Consider the following 7716-nt stretch of genomic DNA (forward strand, 5'->3'; position numbering starts at 1 on the left):
ACTACTGTAAATTTTATCTCTCTCAATATCGATAAAATATATATGTTTTAAAAATATAAATATTCAAGTATTTATAAGTATTAGAATGTATTATAAAATATATACAAGTATATAAATATGCAATAAATATAAAATATGACATTTTAAATATATATTTATTTAAAGATATCTAATATATTTATGTGTGTTATATACAACAAATAATATATATAATATATACAAATATGTAAATATACATTAAATATATATAGTATAACATATTTATAAATGCATACTATATAATTTATTAATCATTACATTATTATGTAATTTTTATATATCAATATATGTATTCAAGTCCCACAAGACATTTTAATGAACATTTTACACAACACTTATTTCAGTGTGCATCACATATTTCTTATGTTCCTTCTTATATTTTCCATGCTTTAATCTCAGTATTTTCTTCTGACATGTCTCCCAATTTAGGTTTTTTTTCCAGCTGTGTTTAATCTAGCAGATTATACTCATAATTTCAGTAAAACTTTTTTCACTTTTAGGATTTCTGTCTGTTTTTAAAAAATATCTAGTTCTTTGCCGAAGATCTCCACTCGGTCATTTAATTTCTTGAATATATGAATCATTTATTTTAACATCTGCATCTGATAACTCCAATATTTGTATCTTCTCGGTGGACCTACTTGTACTGTCTGTATTCATCTCTTGATGTTCATCGGTCATTTTCTTTTTTATGCATGATTATGTTTGATATTTCAAATATTGTGTGGGAAAAGTTGTAGATATAATTTAAGGCTCTGGGTGATGTTATTTTTCTCCAGAGAGGACATACTTTTGCTTCTGTCTAGCAATTAAACTAGAGCAGGTTACTGTCATCCAATCAGAGATGATGTTTATTCATATCCAGGCTCTAATTCTTGTGGGTACGATTGGGTGAATAGTGACCTACGCACGCCCCCAAGAGTCCTTGGAACCTGTGAATCTTCCCTTTAATGGCAAAAACAGGACTTTGTAGATGTAAATAAGTTAATGACCTTGAGATGGAGAGAATGGGCCCTAAGTGCAATCATAGTTATCTTTATAAGATGGAGGCAGAGGAAGATTTGAGACACAAAGAAGGAAAGGAGGCAATGTGGCTACAAATGTGGAAATTTGTGACGTGATCATAAATGCAGGAACGTTGCAACTACCAGCAGCCAGAAGAGGCAAGGAATGGATCCTCTCCCAGAGCGTTGAGAGAGAGTGTGGTCTGCTGACACCTTGATTTTGGCCCAGTGATACTGATTTTTGGACTTCTGGACTCCAGAACACTGAGAAAATGAATTTGTCCTTGTAAGACTGCAAGTTCATGGTAACTAGTTACAGCAACCACTGGAAACTAATACATGAGCACTGATCTGTTTCTTTTTTCCCCAATACTACAGTATTCTACTTTGGAGCCCCAAGGAAACCCTGGGTTTGTAAGGAGGACTGCTTTTCATTAGTGGAGTCTGAATTTTAATTTTTGTTCCCCCAGCCCTGTCAGCTGGTCGCAAGCTCCTGCTCATCTTCCCAGCCTCTGAGTGGCCGATTGGCAAATGCCTTGAGGAAGAAAGTGACAAACATGAGTTGCATTCCTCTTTAAGTCTCTTCTCTCTGGGAAAGTTCTCACACGCTCTCACTGGTTGCTCCTCTGGTTGATTGCAACAAGCGCCCTGCTCTACAACTGGGGATAAATTGTTCTTTGTGGTACTTTATTGAGATATGATGCATGCATATAAAGCAAAAATAATAGCAAGTACACAGCCTGATAACTCCTTACATGTGACCATCCCCCAGATTATGATGTAAAACATATCCGTCAGCTCCAGAAAGCTGACATAGTATCCTTGGCCCATCCATCAGTACCCTCCTCCCAAGAGAGGGAATCACTATTCTGACTCCTCCCAACATAGATTAGTGTTGGCTGCTCAACTGTTATATAAATGGAATTATACAATATGTACTATTTTGTGTCTGATGTCTGTTCATCATGATTTTTAGGAAATTCGTCTATGCTGTTGCCCATGTCAATGATTATTATTTTTTATCACTTATTAAATTTCATTGTGCGGATATACCAGAATGTTTTTCTGTGCTGTTGTTATTGGGCATGTAGATTGTTTCCAGTTTTTAGTTATTATGAATTAAACTTCTATGAACATTGCTTTATAAGCCTTTTCATAAAGGTATGTATTCATTTCTCCTTGCTGTATACCTGGAAGTGAAATGCCAGTCACAAATATGTGTATATTTAACTTGATTAGAAATTGCCAAACAGTTTTCTGAAGTAGTTTTATCATTATGAGAGTGTCAGACTCTCAGTGTCCTTATCAAAACTTGATACTGTCAGTATTTTTATACTTTAGCCATTTGGGTAGGATAACGTTCCAATAAAACTCATAGTTTTAGTTCCATGTTTTCTTTTTCTACAATTAAAAAATATTTTAATGTCTATTTGTTTTTGGAGAAGGAGAGGGAGAGGAAGAAGGTGAGCAGGGTAGGAGGGGAGAGAGAGATGGAGACATAGAATCTGAAGCAGGCTCCAGTCTCCGAGCTGTCAGCACAGAGCCTGATACAGTGCTTGAACTCACGAACTGTGAGATCATGACCTGAGCTGAAGTTGGATGCTTAACTGACTGAGCCACTCAGACACCCCTCTCTTTTTTTCTAATGACTAATGATAGTGAGCTCATTTTTATATGCCTTTTGGATTTTTAAAATATTTATTTGTAAAGTATCTATTTGAGTCTTTTCTTTTACCAATTAAAAAAAATTGAGTTCTTTTAATTTTTCTTGTTGATTTGTTGTACAAGTGCTTTTTTATATTTTGTCTAAGTCTTTTGCTAGATATATGTACTACAAATATTTTTTTCCCAAAATCTGTGCCTTGCCTTTTCATTTATTAGCAATGTCATTAATGAATATCAGTGTTTAATTTTGGTGGAGTCCATGTTCTCCTTTTTTTTTCTTTTCAGTCAATGCCATTTGTGTCATGTAGGTAAAGACTCTGTTTGCTTCGAAAAGATGTTTACCCTGCTCTGAGTTTCTAAAGTTTTTCTTAGCCCCTAATTGTGACCTTTATATACATAACATTCTATCTTGCTTTTTGGATGCACATTTTCTTTTTAATCTCGGAGGTGACATATTATTTTTGGTTATTTTCTCCTCTCTATGTCATCTGTTTCCTTCTAGCTCTTCATCCTCTGTTTATTCTAGTCTCTTTCTTCATTTTGGAAGTCCTTTTGAAACAGTAGGTGATTCTTCACTGGGTGTGAAGAGTCAGGCACTGAACAGTTGATTTCTCGTTCTGTCAGGTACGCGGAAACAGTTGCTGGTGGGCTGCCATATGCAATAGTCAAGGAGCAAGCTAGGCTTTCTGAGGAATCTCCGCGTATCAGTACCTCAAATTCACTTCTCCGGAGCACCTCTGTTTCCTTACAATTGTATTTTTCACTCTCTTGCCTATGGTGTAGTAGAGGGCTTGAGATCTATGTACGCAACAACAGCCTTATGGGATCCGGGCTAGAGAATGGAGCTGAAGGTAACGTGGTTGAGTGGCTAGACTTCCATTTCATTCTCTCATGTGTGGATCATGCCTTGTTCCTGCCTTCTATCATGTCTTCAAGGTCGCAGTTTCTCAGAATCAGTTTCTGCAGTGAATTCATTAATTCATTCCAAAATGATTGACTTCCATATGCCAAGTGCTGCCCGCAGTGTGGAGAATAAGCAGTGACCCAAACAAAGTCCCTGATCTTGTGAGCTTAGATTCTCCTTGGAGGAGATAGAAGGGTATGAAATCAACAAATATATAATAGGCCCCAGTAAGAAGAATACAACAAGGTGAGGGTGATAGAGAGTGACAGAGGGTGCTATTTTTGTAGATGTGGGGACCTTTCTGATAGGAGACATAAAGAAAGAAGGGAAATAAGTCATGCAAATATTTGATGGGATGGTGTTCTGGAGATCAAGAGCCGTAGTGCAAAACCCCAGAGTGAGTACGAGCATATGAAGAGTAGTGGTTGTGTGTACCGGGGGGAGGGAGTTGAGTCTCTGAGTCCCTGTTGTGAGAACTTCACAATTTCCCAGCCACATTTCCAGCCCCGTACCTCATCCAGTACCATATCTAACATATTCACACCTGGACTTGATCATATTTTTTTAAACTGTTTACTTATTTAAGTAATCTCTACACGCAACCTGGGGCTTGAACTCATGACACCAAGATTAAAGATTTGCATATTCTTCTAAGTCAGCTAGGCACCCCTGGGCTTGATCATATTTTATTTTATTTTTTAAATGTTTATTTGTTTTGAGAGAGAGAGCGGAGGGGAGTGTGTGTGTGTGTGTGTGTGTGTGAGAGAGAGAGAGAGAGAGGGAAGAGGGACAGAGAGAAAGGTTGAGAGACAGAATCCCAAGCAAGCTCCACGCTGTCAGTGCTGAGCCCAGCTAGGGGCTCTATCTCATGAAACGTAAATTGTGAGTTCATGACCTGAGCTGAAACCAAGAGTCAGTCAGTTAACAGACTAAGCCACCCAGGCACCCTTTGATCATATTTTAAATACTCCTCCTCCCTACAACAAAATCATTTTCAGTAATAAGCATAAATGAAATAATAATGACTAGAAAAGAAACATTTTCTAGTGAACATTTTCTTTTATTGAGCTTTATATATGCAATAAAATCAAAGTGATATAAATGTTACAGTACAAAAAAGGGGAAAAAAAAACAATGGATAATGCTTATACTCCATGAATAGATTTTTTGAAAAACAAACAAATGTATTCCTACATATGGATCTGTCATAGGAATGAATATACAACATAACTTTATGTTTTCAGGCCTTAACTTGGGCAAAACTTTCAGTGACTTTGTCAAAATGTATCTCCTTTACATATTCATGTTCTTTAGATGGTTGTAGCTAGATAAGTCCATTTATCTTCAATTATGGTTGATCACAACCATGTATCATTAGGGCACCTAAGTGCTTCGGTTGGTTACGCGTCCAACTTTGGCTCAGGTCATGACCTCATGGTTTGTGGATTCGAGCCCCACATCAGGCTCTGTGCTGACAGCTCAGAGCCTGGAGCTTCCTTCAGATTCTGTGTCTCCCCATCACTCTGCCCCTCTCCCACTCATGCTCTCTCTCTCTCTCAAAAATAAACTAACATTAAACAAAATTTAAAAGCCCACATTTTATTACATTTATGTAAAAATTTCCTCCTACAAAGAGAAGATACATAAATACTTAGAAAAGTCTTAAGCGTAAGTTTGGCAGATACTCATAAAAACCCGCGTTTCACAGTGAATTCCAGAAATTGCAGTACTCTCCATATTTTTGGTTTTGGGGGGCTCAATTCTAGCAGCTTTCAAGTATCTCTGCAGTCAAAAGAATTCCACTAGATTAGCTCCTTCTGAAAATCCATCATCAGTTTCTATTTGTTGAAACGTCTGAAGGTTTTCTTCTGCAAAACTTAGAGAATACCACGGACTTATAACAATAACATCGTGTTATTGCCGTAGACTGGATACCCAGCTCTTGGTGGAAATGCTCCCAGTTTTCAAACATTGCTTGTGATTTCCTCTAGCCGGGTATGCCCAGCTGCTTTCATAGTTCCTCTTTGCATTTGTCTCTGAAATGTGATTCTTTCTTCCATGTTCATATCAGTTTTTCCTCACATTATGTTATTACATAGATAATGACCTTCGCCACAAATTTGGGGCATGGATTTTCAAGGAACAATTTTAAAGTATGTTTTATTGCCCATTGTTTAAGCCTGGTCTGGCTGGCTCTTTGCAAATATTTTTGTACCTAATTAACCCTTTCTTAAAGTTCACACCAAAAAACTACTAAGTTATATCTCTGAAACAATATTTTTCTTTTTTTTAACAGAGTGTCCTGTTAGTTTCAAATGTACAATATAGTGACTCAGCACTCCCACACATCACCCGGTGCTCATCACAAGTGCCCGCCTTGATTCCCATCACCTATTTCACCCAAAAGCTTTATTTTCTTGATTCCTTCTTTTAAGGCAATTAACAATTAAAAGATACACTTTCATATTTAATGTATTCAAATTGCAATAAAATGTTTCATATGGAAACCAAACTTTGTACTTACCAAACAAAAACATTGCCCCTTGCAGTTTGCTGTTTCACTTTAAAGAGGAGAAGTCCGAATTGTCATATAGTTACTTGGCCTTTATGGTCCCTGGGCTGTCATTTAGTTCAAGTCTATTGTTTAAATGTAAAACTATACAGGAGCAGGGGATGGGGGGTGAGGTGGGGAGGGGAGGGGAGGGGTCAGGAACTCTGCTGAAAGCCAGCGATTCTGATAACCTATGTACTGTTGAAAAGAACAGGCATAGCAGAGTCTGTACATGTCAGAGAGTGACTGTAACTGGGAATTATCTGAATTATCTTCCACGTAGAATACAATGTTCATTAAAGAGTCAGTAATGGGGCGCCTGGGTGGCTGAGTCCATTATGAGCCTGACTCTTGATTTTGGCTCAGGTCATGACCTCACAGTCATGAGATCAAGCCCCGTGTCAGGCTCAGCACAGAGTGAAGAGCCTACTTGAGCTTCTCTCTCTCTCCCTCTTTCTCTGCCTCTCCCCTACTTGTGCTCTCCCTCTGTCTCTCTCTCTGTCAAAATAAACTTATAAAAAAAGAGTAATAAGAGTGCTGATGCAAAGTATATATGTGTGTGTATGTACATATGTTATTATGCATATATTATCATGTAATATGTATAACGCTATTACTGTTAACCTTAAAAATAAAAACTGTGTTATTTTACCAATAAAAGATGGGTTTATTCCAGAATAGAAGAGAATTGCAAGCCAGAAGAAACAAGCTGCAGCAAAAACTGCAGGCAAGTCCAGGGAACAAAAGAGAGGCATGCTTTTTAAAGAGAAAAAGGGGAAGTTGGGAAGACTGTTGTAAACTAAAAGTCCATTGGAGTAAACTGGGAGCTCCAAATATGGTGGCTTCTCATTGGCTGAGTTGTTGCCAGTGGTGTTAAGGAAAATGTCTCTTCCTCCAGCTGGATAAGTAGTATCCACATGCAAGGTCAAGTCCACCTAAGGCTAAGTCTGGCTCTTCCCACTGGGTCTGCGATTGATTATGACTGAGAGAGCCCCCCCACCCCCACCAACCCCAAAAACCTTCCAACTCTATTTCAGTGAGTTTTCCATTACCACTTTTCACATTCCATACAGAAGTTTAAAACTCTTCAGGCAGTGCTCTCCCTTTGACCTCCAGTGGGCTTCCACGGCCGCTGTTCATGTCCCTCTGTCCTGGACCCGGGGTGCCAAGCACACAGCCTTAGAACCCCAAGGACCAGGGACTTGCTGCTCATGGAGGCCCCTCTCTGCAGCACTTTCCCTTTGCTCTGCTTTTCATAGTTTCTGGACAAGGGGAAAACCAGAGGATGCTCCTGAGCAGCTAATGTTGTTGTGCTTTCCTTCTGATTAAAGAGGACAACCTTAGAGCCTTCTTTTAAGGAAAGCTGCCCAGCCAGGGGCCCACCACCATTTGTAGGGGGTCAGCAGTTGGGGGAAGAAAGTTGAGAGGTGGTGTTGGGTGGGAAAATAGAGGCTGAAAGACCTGTGTTTACATCTTGACTCTGCCATGTGCCCACTTTGTGACCACGAGCAAGTTATTTAATCTCTCTGCGTCCTGCTCTATATTTAAAGCCA

The sequence above is a fragment of the Crocuta crocuta genome, unplaced genomic scaffold, assembly GCF_008692635.1.
Source record: "Crocuta crocuta isolate KB4526 unplaced genomic scaffold, BGI_CrCroc_1.0 scaffold59, whole genome shotgun sequence".
NCBI lineage: Eukaryota > Metazoa > Chordata > Mammalia > Carnivora > Hyaenidae > Crocuta > Crocuta crocuta.